The sequence below is a fragment of the Cupressus sempervirens genome, chromosome 10, assembly GCF_028749045.1.
Source record: "Cupressus sempervirens isolate cs-2001-9-10 chromosome 10, ASM2874904v1, whole genome shotgun sequence".
In the NCBI taxonomy this organism is placed as follows: domain Eukaryota; kingdom Viridiplantae; phylum Streptophyta; class Pinopsida; order Cupressales; family Cupressaceae; genus Cupressus; species Cupressus sempervirens.
Genome location: NC_143127.1, coordinates 183,399,829 through 183,413,746, shown reverse-complemented (window position 1 = coordinate 183,413,746; position 13,918 = coordinate 183,399,829). Strand labels below are relative to the sequence as shown.

The window sequence follows — 13,918 nt, the reverse complement described above, 5'->3', positions numbered from 1 at the left end:
CTTAGGTAAAGGCTTTGTGAATATGTTAGCAATTTGTTCCTTTGTATGGACATATTCCAATCTGATCTCCTTATCCTGCACCAATTCTTTGACAAAGTGATACTTTATTGCAATGTGTTTGGTTTTTGAATGCATCACTAGATTTTTGGATATGTTGATTGCACTTGTATTGTCACAAAACATTTCAACAGGTTATTTTATTTCTTCCTTTATACCTTCCAATAAATGTTTAAACCAAACAATATTAGAACAGTTTACTACAGTTGCAACATACTCTGCTTCTGCTATGGATTGGGATGTAAAATTTTTCTTTTTAATTGTCCAAGAAACCAACCTCTTTCCAAGAAATAAAGCTCCTCCACTTGTACTTTTTTTGTCATCAACATTTCCTGCCCAATCTATATCAGTAAACACTTTCAAATCCAGATTGCCTCCAAATTTGTACCATTATCCAGTCATGATCCTTTTGATTGCCATGATGTGATTTTCTCTTAGTTTTTCTGAAAATCTTGCTACAATACCAACTGCAAGGGAAAAATCTAGCCTTGTATGCACTACATATTGCAATATCCCTCTTTCAATGCAAAAGTTATTGAACTCATGTGAAATGAATTCACCACCTCTGTCTGATCTCAAGCATTTTAGTCTTTTCTTGTTTCCTTCTCAACTCTGGCCAAATACCATTTTAACTTCTCAAATGATTTTGGTTTCTCTCTTAGGTACATGATAGTCATCATTCTTGAGTAATCATCAACAAAAAGAATGAAGAACTTTTCACCAGTATAGCTTTTAATTCCAATAGGTCCACACAAATCAGTATGCACAATTTCTAAAACTTCTTCAAACTAATACTTCTTACTTTTGAAGTTAGTCTTTCCCATCTGACCAATTTGACAATTCTTGCATAGACCAACCTCAGGTTTCTTTATATTAGGAATGCCTCTTACTTTCCTGAATTTACTTATTTTCACCAAGTTATGAAAGTTCACATGGCACAACCTCCTATTCCATAACCAAATTTCTTCAACTTGAGAAATAAAACATGAACATTCACCAAGTTCAAGATAGAAAAAATTACATTTTGTTTGAGAGCCTGATCTAATCAGCTTTCCTTTGTCATCCAATAGTCTTGCTTTTCCATGCATGAATTCCACTTTGAATCAATTATTGAGTAGCTATGATACACTCAACAGATTGTATTTTATTCCTTCTACCCAATATGAATTATCACATACAAACTCTTTGGTTAGTGAGATTCCTCCTCTTCCTTTTATGCAATAAGGTTCATTATTACCAAACCTCGCACTACCACCATCATAGGCTTCAAAATGTTCAAACTTAGTTTTCTCACTAGTCATATAATGAGAGCAACTACTATCTATAATCCATATATCATTTTTGCTCACATGAGAGATAAGTGTCATTTCCTCATCATTTTCAAACTCATCTTTTCCATCTTCTTCATCATCAGAATCATTAGAATCCTTAGCCATGAAACATGTTTTCGTAGCTTTGTCCTTGAATGATTTGAAGTCTTTCTTGCCATTACACTTGTGACCTTTCTTATCATCCTTGTTTTTCTTATTTGGGCACCTAGCAGCAATATGTCCAATTTTCTCACATGAAAAATAGATTAGGGGAACCTTACCTTTGTATTTCCCTTTGCCTCTAGAATATTTCCTTGCTGGTAGGGCTTCAACCACCTCAAGATCACTGTCAGAACTCTATTCTGATTCTTCTTCACTTTCTAACTGAGAATCCTTTATCTTTTTTCCTTTCTCCTTGAGTGAAATCTTGGCTTCAAATGTTGATTCAATGTTCTTGATAGCTAGAACATAGTTATCATAGTTGTCTAGCTCAATTGTAGTCAATCTTCCAACTATGGCCTCTAAATTTATCCTATGATTTGCTTCACATCTTCTTTCTTGAATTGCAGAAACTCTAATTGCATAAATGGGAAGCAATGTTCTAAGAACTTTACTTATAATTGTTTCCTCCTTGATATCTCCTCTAGAAAATTTGATTGCACTAACACTTGCTTTGACTCTTTCAACATATTTTGCAATGTTTTCATCCTCATTTGATCAAATTTTCCTCTTAAACTTTCTACTTTGGCTCTTCTTACATTATCATCTCCTCCATAGATTTCTTTCAACTTCTTCCACATTTCAAAGGTAGTTTCGTAGTCCTTGACATCATCAAATTATTCATAGCTTAGGGTAGATGCAATGTCTATCATTATGATGTTTTGAGTCTTCTTCTCAATAATTTCATTAGTAGATAATGTAAGAGAAGGAATTACATATGGTTCATCCAAATATTTCAATCCTGTGTCTCCAATAGAAGCCAGATGGAGTCTTATGAGACCTTGCATGTTGAAAAGTTATCCCTGTTAAGCCTTAGAATTTCCCTCTTGTAAGACATCTTGATCTTTAGCTTAGATCTTTGAAATCTTTCCTGCAAGCACCGAAAGCTATGATACCAATTGTTGGAATTATAGATAGAGTATTTGAGAGGGGAGGGTGAATTAGTTACCACAAAATAAATCCACAAATCCCTTAGATGTCTTAAAATTCAATTACTTTTGTTACTCGGTAACTACATAGAAAGATGTTGTAACTTGGTAGAATAACTTGTTACTAATCTTTAAGCATTCATAATTATTAACATGCATGCAGAAGAAAATAACATGAACATAGGAGACACCAGATTTAACATGGAAACCCAATATAGGAAAAACCACCAAGTAACTAGCTACCAATTTTTACTTTTCTGAAGTGATCCCTATTAGGAGCCAACCTTGTTAAAGGTTAAAAAACACACTATTATGTGTGACCTAGTTAGAGGATTTAATCACCCTATTAGGAGTGGCCTTGCTAGAGGACTTTAGAAAAATTTAGTTGAGCTGTCCACCTTGTTAGAGGATTTACAAAATGGTTGTTAGACCAACTCTGTTAAGAGATTTAGAAATTACTGCTATAATGGAGAGAAAGTAACAATAAGTAACCTAAATGAGATGCAACTGAACTTTGTTGATACAGATCTCTTTTCTACTTCAATAGATCCTAACTAATTGAATATAACTCTACTACTCCTCAAGGATATCTTATCCTTCTTCAAAATTTTCTCACACTTATTCTTTACAATCAACTCACTTGCATACTTGCTCATTCATACATCCATTCATACATTTGAAAACACAACTTGACCTTTTATTTATACATTATAGATTGTCAAGTTGGCTCAATTACAAGTTACATTTATGAATAAACCATGCATCATTAAGCTACAAACATTACATTAAAAAAATAAACTTTATTTCCTAAATCAATGAAATCCTTCATTGGCCGACCCAACTCGGTAAACACTCCAAATTCTGCAAAATCCTTTGGAGACCAAATCAGCTTGGTAAGAACTAATTTTCCTTTGCTAACCTTGTGAGCTCGGTAGAAACTAATTTCTACCACAAAATCCTTTAGCACCCAAGTGAGCTCAGTAGATACTGACTTCATAGTGTAACCTCCAAAAATACTTAGTAGACTCTGTAATTCTCTTTGCCAACCAACTGAGCTCAGTAGACTCTGTCTTTTGCCTTGCTAACCAATTGAGCTTGGTAGACTCTGTCTTTGGCCTTGTTGACCAACTCAGCTTGGTAGACTCTGACTGATTATTGATATGACATTTGTATAACATCAAAGACAACACACAATTGAGTAATTGTAACCAACATGTGCCACTCTAGCACTACATAGCCCTTTGTTCCCTAACCTCTTGTGAATGTTCATGTTTGTTTTTCCTTCATCAATTTTGTCAACCCAAAATATGAATCTTGTGATTGAAATTGTCAACCAACAAGATGTTCTCGGGCTTTATATCACATTGCTCAATTTGTGTTGTTTATTCTTTGTATAGATACAAGATGTCCTGTGTTGCCCCATTGGTGACTTTGTTGATATGTTGAAGGCCAATGGCTATTTATTATTTTCCCTCCAATTTTGTGTCTCTTGGTTTTACAAGACCTTTCATATGTAATGTAATTGGATCTTATTTATATTTTGTTCCTACTCATTTGTAAACCTCTTTTGATACATTTAATACAATAATCTATGGTCTAAACATAGCCACTATTGTGGTGAACCAGGATAAATATTGTGTAGTTTCTTCTTCTCATCAATTCTACTTGTATTTGTTGTTTTTATTTCACATTCAAAACTTTCAATTTGTATCAAATCACAAGTTGTACAAATTGGAAATTAGTGTTGAATTTCGAGGAAAATGGAGGATGAAAAAATAGAGAAACTCATAGGAAAAAAATTTAGCTTGTAGAAAGGGTGGATGAGCTCCTTGTTGATCAAGCAAGACCTATCAATTTCAATTGAAGGGAAAAGTAAGAAACCAACTTTAATAACAGGTGAAGATTGGAAAAAGACTGTTGAGAAAGTGATCGAATCAATCTTTCTCAATCTTTCTCTCACTATCACAAAATATATTATTCAATGTTTTGAATGAAAATACAACAAAAGAAGTTTGGGATAAACTTCAAACATGTATGAGACAACATTGACTACAAAAAAAATCTTCATTATGAAGAATCTCTACAAGCTTAAAATGAAGGAAGGGACTCTGATGTCAAATCATATAAATGATTTGAACACTTTATTATGTTAAGCAACTTCACTTGGTATGACTCAAGGTGACAAAGCAAAATCCATCATCTTGTTGTGTTCCTTACCTGATAGTTGGGATCCTAGTTGCCATAGTAAGCACTTCACACTCCACGAAGACAAAGATAGTCTATGATGAAGTTGTTGCAACTTTACTTGGTGAAGCCATGAGAATGAGTAACAAATAATTCTCATCTTTTTATGCTCTCACTTGGTTAACACTGAGTGAAGTGAAAGAAGCCATCATAGAGGTAACAATCATTACAATAGAAGGAAACCTAGATCACCTAATCAATCAAACTCAAGATGTAGGAATGGAGAGTGTTGGTTTTGTGGTAAGCCTGGCCACTCAAAGAAAAATTGTTAGGCTTACAACAAAGCACAAGAAAAGGTAAGGAATATTGAAGAAAATATAGCCTATGAGAAAGATGAAACTATTTTAATTCTTAATACAAGTGACACAAAATTAGATTCTTGGGTGATAGATTTAGGAGCCTCCTTTCATGCCACTTCATGTATGGATTGCTTCACAAATTATAATGAAGGGCAATTTAGAGAAGTATTTCTTAGAGACAATAAATCTTGTGAAATAGTTGGCAAAGGTTACATTATGTTGCAGTTGGAAGATAATGGCCAATGGTTGTTAAAGGATGGTCACCATGTTCCCAAGTTGAGATGAAATTTGAATTTTGTTAGTTAGCTTGTTGGACCAGGATATCATCCATTGTCTCATCTAGATACTTGGAAAGTCACCAAGGGTTCGAGGATCATTGACAATGGAAATAAAGTTTGTATTCTTTATCTCTTTGAAAAGACTACTGAAGTAGGTGTTGTTATGGAAGTCATGGTCAATGATGTGACATGAGTAAGAAATCCTTGAGGTAATTCTTGAAAGGGATCAACTAATGTGTTTCCAATCAGCATACTTGGAGTTTTTTGAACATTGTCTATATATAAAGAAAAAGTGAGTTAGCTTCTTGAAAGATGGGCATGACATATGTCTTTAGTCCTACCAAGGTAAGTTATTTAGAAGGTACACAGTATTAAGTTACTCTACTTGATGATTGTACTAGGTTTGGAAATATATATATATATATATATAGATGGCCAATAAATATGAAGTATTTTCTAAATTCAAAGCTCTTGTTGAAAACCAAAGATATCACAAGATTAAATGTTTGAAAATGGATAATAGAGGTGAGTTTTGTTTGTTGGAGTCTAATAATTATTGTGTAGATAATGTTATTCTAAGGGTGAAATTTGTTCCTTACACCCCTCAAGAAAATGGTGGAGTGGTGTTAGTAAATAGGTTTGTCCTTCCAAAATTAAATATAAAGAATGACTCAAAATGTCTGAATAGAAGAACAACTACCACTATCAGTTGGAAATACTATCATGAGATTGATAGCTTTCCTCTAAATTGAGAGGTACAACTCCCTCTTAGAAAGATATTCAAAGAATTTAAATAACTAGTTATGTCTTTTACCAAAATACACAAAGGCTTTCTAGCATTTACCCATCATAATCAGAGAAATGAGATTATAAGATTTATAATCTGGACAATGAGGAAATAAAAATGAACAAACAATCGCATGACCATCTATCTAGTTTTCATATTACAAGGGAAGTGTAAAGAAACATTATTTTATTCTACTGACTATGATTGATAATGCACAATTGCACTTGAAACATGAAAGAAAAGACTATATAACCATTTTCAATCCAAGAAAATTATATTCAAACTTTAGAATCTGATATATGAAACCCTCTTTTATTTTAGATGCATAAAAAAATAATAACAATATCATTTTGTCCCTGTCATTACAGTCAAGTTGTAGAAAAATAAAAATAAAACTTCTATTCCTCCTCCCTATTCTAGTCACTGCCCATAAAAATGTATTCTCTCCTTCCTATAGCTATAGAACTACTAGTGAAGAGAAGAACCCCCACTACATCTGAAACTTGCAATAAATAACATCTTTGGGTTGTGTTTCATTTTCTATAACCATTTCTTGAAAATCATTTTAATCATTCTTGTGAATAATCTTCTTCTTATCAGTTTAGAATATTTAATAGTTGATCCATTTTAAAGTTTCATAAATTATAAAAAAAAATATTTACAAAATTTAAAATGAATCTCATGTGCATTCTTGGATAGGTGGCATATGCTGGTAACAAATTGATGTCATGATCTTGTGATTGTCATTGGTAATTTATATACTGCTGCACTTAAATAGTCATAACTTTTGATCTGTGATGAATTTTACAAAATGACTTGGAGAGAATTTAGATAATTAGATTTCCTCAACATATCCAAAATTCAGCTCAATCCAATGGTCAAATTAAAATCTATAGCCCCTTCAACATAAGTATTTTTGTGACTGCAACACTTTTTTATTTTTTGGTATGTTGATAGACCAGCATATAGTCCATTATAACTTTTGAACTTGGCCAAATTTTGAAGATCTATCTAGTGAAGATTTAGAAAACTTGATTTTGGACAACATATCCAAGATTCAATAACATCCAATTGTGGAGCTGAGAGTTATGCCCCCTGAATTGTGACTATTTATTTTTTATGCTGATAGAAATTTGTGGTTATAGGTTGTATTAAAACTATAACAATATATATACCAATACCTACACATGAATCCAATGTTGGATTTTCCTTGCTATACATCTCATTATCCACCACCATCTTCTACCCTAAGATCTTGGACTCTCGAGCAACTTATAACATCACATCTACTTTGTATTTTATGGATAACAAAGTAACCTTTCAAACTCTGAACTTGAACTTAAACTAACTTGATTTTGAACTTTGAACTTGTACTTGAACTTGAACTAACCCTAAGGTTCAACTTCAACTTCAAGTTTCCCATATGCGAATATAAAGGTTGACAACTAGGAGAATGACTGGCCTGCTTTTAACATTTTGTGTTAGTGATAGAAATTGAACTTAAACTTGAACTAACTCAAAGGTTCCACTTCAATTTCAGCCTAGGCACTCCCAAGACTTAAACAATTGACTTTAAGGGTGAAGAAAAATACAAGTGTAACAAGAAAAAAGGCTTAATAGGACTATACTTGAGAAAGCTCAATGTATGATTTCAAATGCGCATTTGGAAAAATATTTTTGGGCTGAATTATGTAATATAGTCATGTATTTGATTAATCAAAGTCATTCAAGGTTGAATTTTAGAATTCCAGAAGAGGAATGACAAGGAAGAAGAGTTTCATACTCTCATCTTTAGGTCTTTGGGTGTGAAGCCTATGTAAATGTGCCCAAAGAAAATAGAATCAAGTTGGATTTAAAATCATAAAAGGAAAATTTTGTTGGTTATGGCAAGGACCAATTTGGGTTTTGAATTTGGAATCCACTGGAGAAGAAGGTTATTCAAAGCAAGGACACTATTTTCAATGAGAAAACATTCCTATCTTTTCATACACAAGAAATATCATAAAAAGAATTTGTGCCAATTTCTACACAAAATAATATTGGAATGAACCTACATAGAGTTCCTAATATGATTTCCTACAATCCCACCACCATTCTAGCTCCAATACCCTCAAGGTAATCTCCCTCATTTACCTCTACAATTCACATGAAAATACCATAATCCATGAGCCACTCATAGAATCTATATTTGATAAAGAAGATAATGCATACTCTGATAGAATAGTCCAAAATGTCCAAAATAGTGCTTCTTGTGGTTGTCAATCAGACATTCTACACACTGCATATGACTGGAAGTGTACTATAGTCATATCTGACTATAGTTAACCCCAAGCTCGAACCAACATAGACTATTCTCTAATGCACCCTGTCAAAGCTACTAAAATAGAAACCAACACTTCATCGCCGCTCAACCTTTCTTGTACACATTGCAGACTCACAACTCCATGTGGCACAACTGATAGTCATGGGCATCATAACATTCCTTGGCCCAAATCTTGTGCAACCAAAGTCATGACAACATCTCACACTCATCCATATTTCCTTGATACAAGGCCATACGAAGTGGAATGTGCAAGTGGACTTGGTCATTCACAATCTTTTGGTTATGGCACTACAAATGTCCCATATAACTCTATTCTTTTTTATCATAGCAGAGATGTTCAATAATTCTTCTTCATGGATCCAAATACCGAGTCTTCTTTGCAACATCTTCATACCTCTACATTGCATGAGACCCACCCTCATATCACTAATTTGGCTCACATCCCAAATCATAGTATAGAGAATTCTCCTCCCTTGGAAATGGAAAATGACTTTAGTCTCAAATTCACCAATGCGACACATATTGATTTGGGAAACACTAACTCATATGTCATTGGAACTTGGCAGACATCACATTCTAGCTTGGAGAATGCTATGATTAAATAGGATGACTTTGATGCATCCTACAAACATCAAAGACTATAGTAATCAAGTACAAAAATAGAGTGCTATGATTTATATTCCCAAAAGTAAAATAGTTACTAAAATTTCTCATGGAAGAACCACAGTGACAGACTCTCCATTCCAATGAATTCAAGCTTAAACAAAGAATGTAGAACCTTAGTTAAGAAGATCTACTAAAGGTAGGAAAATACATCCAAAATTCTCTAATTATGCACTTATTTTTGCAGAAGAGGTAGAACCATCATTTACTAGTTTAAAAATTCTCAAAACCAACCACTTATAAATATTCCCTCAAAGATGTAAACAATGATAAATGGAAAACAACTATACATGATGAATAGACTCTTTAATCAAGAATCAAAATTTGGATTTGGTTACTCTTCCACCAAATGGAAGACCACTTAGAAATAAGTGAGTATATTAACTGAAAGAAGAAAAGGAAGGCACAAAATTTTTCAAGGCAAGATTAGTGGTAAAGGGGTTTGATCAAGAAAAAGGGAAAGACTTTAGTGAGATCTTCTCACTGGTTGTTAAAATGATAACCATCCAGACTATTTTGGGATTAACAGTAGTGTGGGATCTTTAGTTGGAACAGCTTGATGTCAAGACCACATTCCTACATGGTGATATAGGAGAAGAATTTTACATGGACCAGCCTCAAGGATTCGTCAAGAAGGGACAAGAGCATATTTATTGCAAATTAAATTGGAGCTTGTATGGCCTCAAGAAAGCCCCTAGACAATGGTACTTGAAATTTGGTCGATTCATGGTTGAATAGAAGTTCACAAGATGTGAATCATATCCATGTGTCTACTTCAAGAAAATTCCTAATGGTGAATTCATTATACTCCTTCTTTATGTTGATGATGTAATGCCCACCTATAGTTTTCTTTATATTATCTATGTTGAACTTATTTAGGCCTATTTCATACATGTTTTAGTTTTAGAGATATATGGTATGATATTATTTCATGACTTCAAAAGATCATTTATGATTACATAGTTGATTATATTTCACATGTTGTCTAATGATTATGATTACTTACATGTTAATGAATTCTTTAATGATCCTTAGAAAATGTTATTGCTTTCATAATGATGTCAGATGATATGTCGTAATGATGATTGTTTTACATTTATAGTAATGCTTTGTTACATTTGAGCATTTGATGAGTTGACTTCTGATTCATTATGGTACTTACCCCATACTTTCATGTGTATGGTGTGTGTGTCTATTTTACTTTTCTACCTAACATGTCTAATGTGGTAAAGGAAGGGAGTCGTAGTCACCTATTAATTGGGATCTAGACGGTGTACCACTCCCTTCCACTGCCTATCTGGTTTAGCTATATATGTTTATGTGCATACTTGTCTTTTATGTAGGCTATAGGTACCATTCATCGACTTCCCTAAATTGTCAGGACAAGTGTGCCCTATCACAATAACATAATGGTAAGAATGGGAAGATAATGATTAGATCCAATCCCTACCATAGCCTAAACACTTGTCGTACAAGGAGGACTCATATCTGACTCTCTACCCATTTTTAAACCCGTGAGTTTATCTTTGCATGTGTTGCTTGAGTTTAGGTTTTGAATGGTTTTGCTTATGTGGATTTGACTATGTTACTTATTTGGTAAAAGGTTTAATTGTGATATTTAGATCAATTACATAATATTGAAATTATTAAATATAATTTAAATAGAAGGAAGAATTATAATATCAGGATATTTAATTAATTGGGAAATCAAATTAATTAATTATTTGTTTCTAATTTAAAATACTTGATTTAAAAAGTCTAAATGTGAAAGTTGCAAAAGGGATAAATTAAAATATTAAAGACTTTAATAGTGATTTTTAATAAATATTTAATCAATGATAATAGAATTAGAGTTGCACATAATTAGTGGGCTTTAATTATTATTAATGATTGAACTAATTATATGCAAATTAATTAATTTAATTAAACCAATATTTTTGAGTGGGGAATAAGTTATTTAACTTAAATGGAAGAATATTTATTCATTTTATTATAGAAAGATAAATCTATTTTGTGAAAAGAAAGTAAATAAATAAAGAATATTTATATATTTAATATCAAAATAAAAGGGAAAAAAAGTAGAAATTTTGTATTTCTTTTCTTAAAAAATAAATAAAGTGATTTTATTTATTTTTAAAATTATAAGAAAACAAAGAAAAACTATTATTTTCTTTTAGTTGAGTTACCTTCTTTCGTAAGTTTACTCAATTAAGTTTTATTAGTTTTATTTATTTATTTTTCTTTATTAAGAGGTCCTTTTGGTCATTTTGAGGGAGAAGATTTTAGGAGAACAATAAGATAATTTATGATAGAGATTTTAGAAGGCAAGTGTGTTGGAAACTTACAATTGGAACAATTGTTGTTTTGTCATTAATGTCAAATCTATGGATGAGACATATTACTACCTAATCTAAATGTCATAAATGTTTGATTGATGAACAAGATTTGAGAAGTTACTCATAACTATAGGACCTAGAGGAAAGGTTGAAGTTAATTCAAGAAAGCTACAATGGACATTTGATTAGATAGACTTTGATAGAGAAAAGTAATTGTTTATGTCAAGAAAGCTAAGCTTAGTCAAGCAAAAGAGTAAAATACTAAGGAGAGTTGAGTAATGCTAAGTGTCAACCGAGCTATAGTTAGTGGTAAGAAAATCTAGTTTTGACTAAGCATTAGCATCGACCAAGAGAGTTTGTTTATGCCGAGCCAAGAAGCTTTACAACAACCAAGTATTTCAGTGTTGACCGAGTATCAGAATTTAGATATTGTCAAGTGATAGTAAGAGAACAAAATTCAAAGAAATCATAAGACCAAGTTGACTCAGTTGATTTCTTAGGAGATGTAAAATATTTTAAAGATAAGATTGATGAGTTTGATCATTAAATTCAAGGAGGTGATTAGGAAAAGACTTAACAGATGGATTTGAGAGATGTTTCTAGAGGATGATCAAGAAAATGAACAGATACATTGTATAAAATTTAATCTGATCATAAACCCTAAGATCTACAATGGATGTAGAAAATGGTCAAGCATGAATTTCCTATTTAAAGAGATACAAAACCAAACTTTTCATGTTGTGTCTAGTCAAGCCTAGTCGAGACCAACCAAGTGTGTGTATGAGTGAGTTTGTATGTGAAGAAAGGCATATAGAGAAAGGTTGATTAGAAACACATAAGTGTGTGAATGTGAAGGTAGAGGAGAAATCTTGTAGATATGATGTTGTTATTGATAAATGAATTGGAGAAGGAGGCTTAAGTGTTGATGAGAAGAGTGGAGTGATTTCTTGAAGGGTGACCAAGAAGATCAAGATCAAAGATGAAAGTGATAGGCTTATCAGTGGAGCAACATAAGGATTGAATAGAGATCTAAACTAGAAAAAGTGAGTTTTAATCACACATATCAAACCTAATATTTTCTTTCTTATCATTGTAAATAGTTTGTATTGAAATCCTTTTAATAGAGGTTGACCTAATAGTCATTTGAAGACTTAACAGTCTATGCAAATCCTTTAATTGGGTGACAATCTAAATGGAATTATAAAAGTTCTCTTACAAGGCCACTCCTAATAGGGTGATTAAATCCTCTAACTAGGTCACATTTAATGGTGTCTTTTTTAACCTTTAATAGGGTTGGCTTCTAACAGAGCTCACTTTGAAAGAGTGAAAAAAAGTGATATGTTGCTACTAGTTTTTACCAAATTGGGTTTTAACGTAAAATTCTAGTGCCAAACTATGATGAATTTTTACAATTCATCATGTTTCCATTATGTAATGCAAGTTATGTTTATGACAGTTTATAGTAGAGACCAAGCAACAACAAGATAAGCAAAATAGTGAAGTGTTTAATGTTTAATTGTTCAAGTGGTACATATAGACCTTGAGTAACTAATTCACCCCCCCCCCCCCCCCTCAATTATTCTAATTATTTGTAATAGTTACATGGTATGCATTTAGATTTTGAAGTAAAAGATATTTTTTAAAGCTTGGAAGTAAAGTCTGTTGGAAATCTAATTGAAAAGATCATTGATGAAGAAGATTGAAGATCAAAGAGGGAGATTGTTGCAAAGAAGGAAGTTGGTTGTTAAAAGAATGTTTTCAATCATTGTTTTGTCATTGATGTCAAACTTTCTATTTGTAGGAATGATATTTTCTTATAAGATCCAAGTACTATCACTTAGTTGATTGATGAAGAGGATTTGATCAGCAAGATGTAACAAGAGCACCTAAGGCAAAGGTTGAGTTATGGTTTTGTAATGAAGTACAAGGATTAGTTAAGAGAATGATTAAATGATGTATTGATAACATACTTGAATATATAGAGGCTAGCCACACTTAGAAACATTGGAGGAATAAGTTGGAACAAGGTTGACTAAAAAGCTTAAACTAAGTTTCTTAGTGGGTGCTGAGCAAGCTAGTTGAAGCTGAGCAAATTTTTAATACTGCCAAGTTGCTACATTATTTTAAATGACAAAGATTTGCCAAATTTGAGCCAAAAAATTTGTAACCTTGAATTTTGTGAACCAGTTGGAGGATAAGGATGATGGGCTAGTGGCACAGAATTCTATGTAAACTATTTTTGAACAAATTCAAAATGGATTCTTCATGATGTTTCTAGAAGAAACACAATATGGGTTAGATTCAATGTATCCTACCTAATCCATGCAAATTTAAACTAAAGGAGGGAAGAATCAAATAGGAAAAGGAGTTCTAGATTCCTATTTAAGAATTCATAGACCAAGAAGCAAGAGCTACTAGTATGCCAAATTGTGAAAGTGGTTAGAAGAGTGTCAAGGAGAAGACATCTAGGTGA

The 13,918-nt window shown here is 32.4% G+C and overlaps 1 pseudogene; it reads right to left on the bottom strand.

Annotated features, from left to right (window-relative positions):
• LOC149533240 (G-type lectin S-receptor-like serine/threonine-protein kinase LECRK2) overlaps nucleotides 1-13,918 on the bottom strand; it is a 120,314-nt pseudogene that overhangs the window by 72,621 nt on the left and 33,775 nt on the right.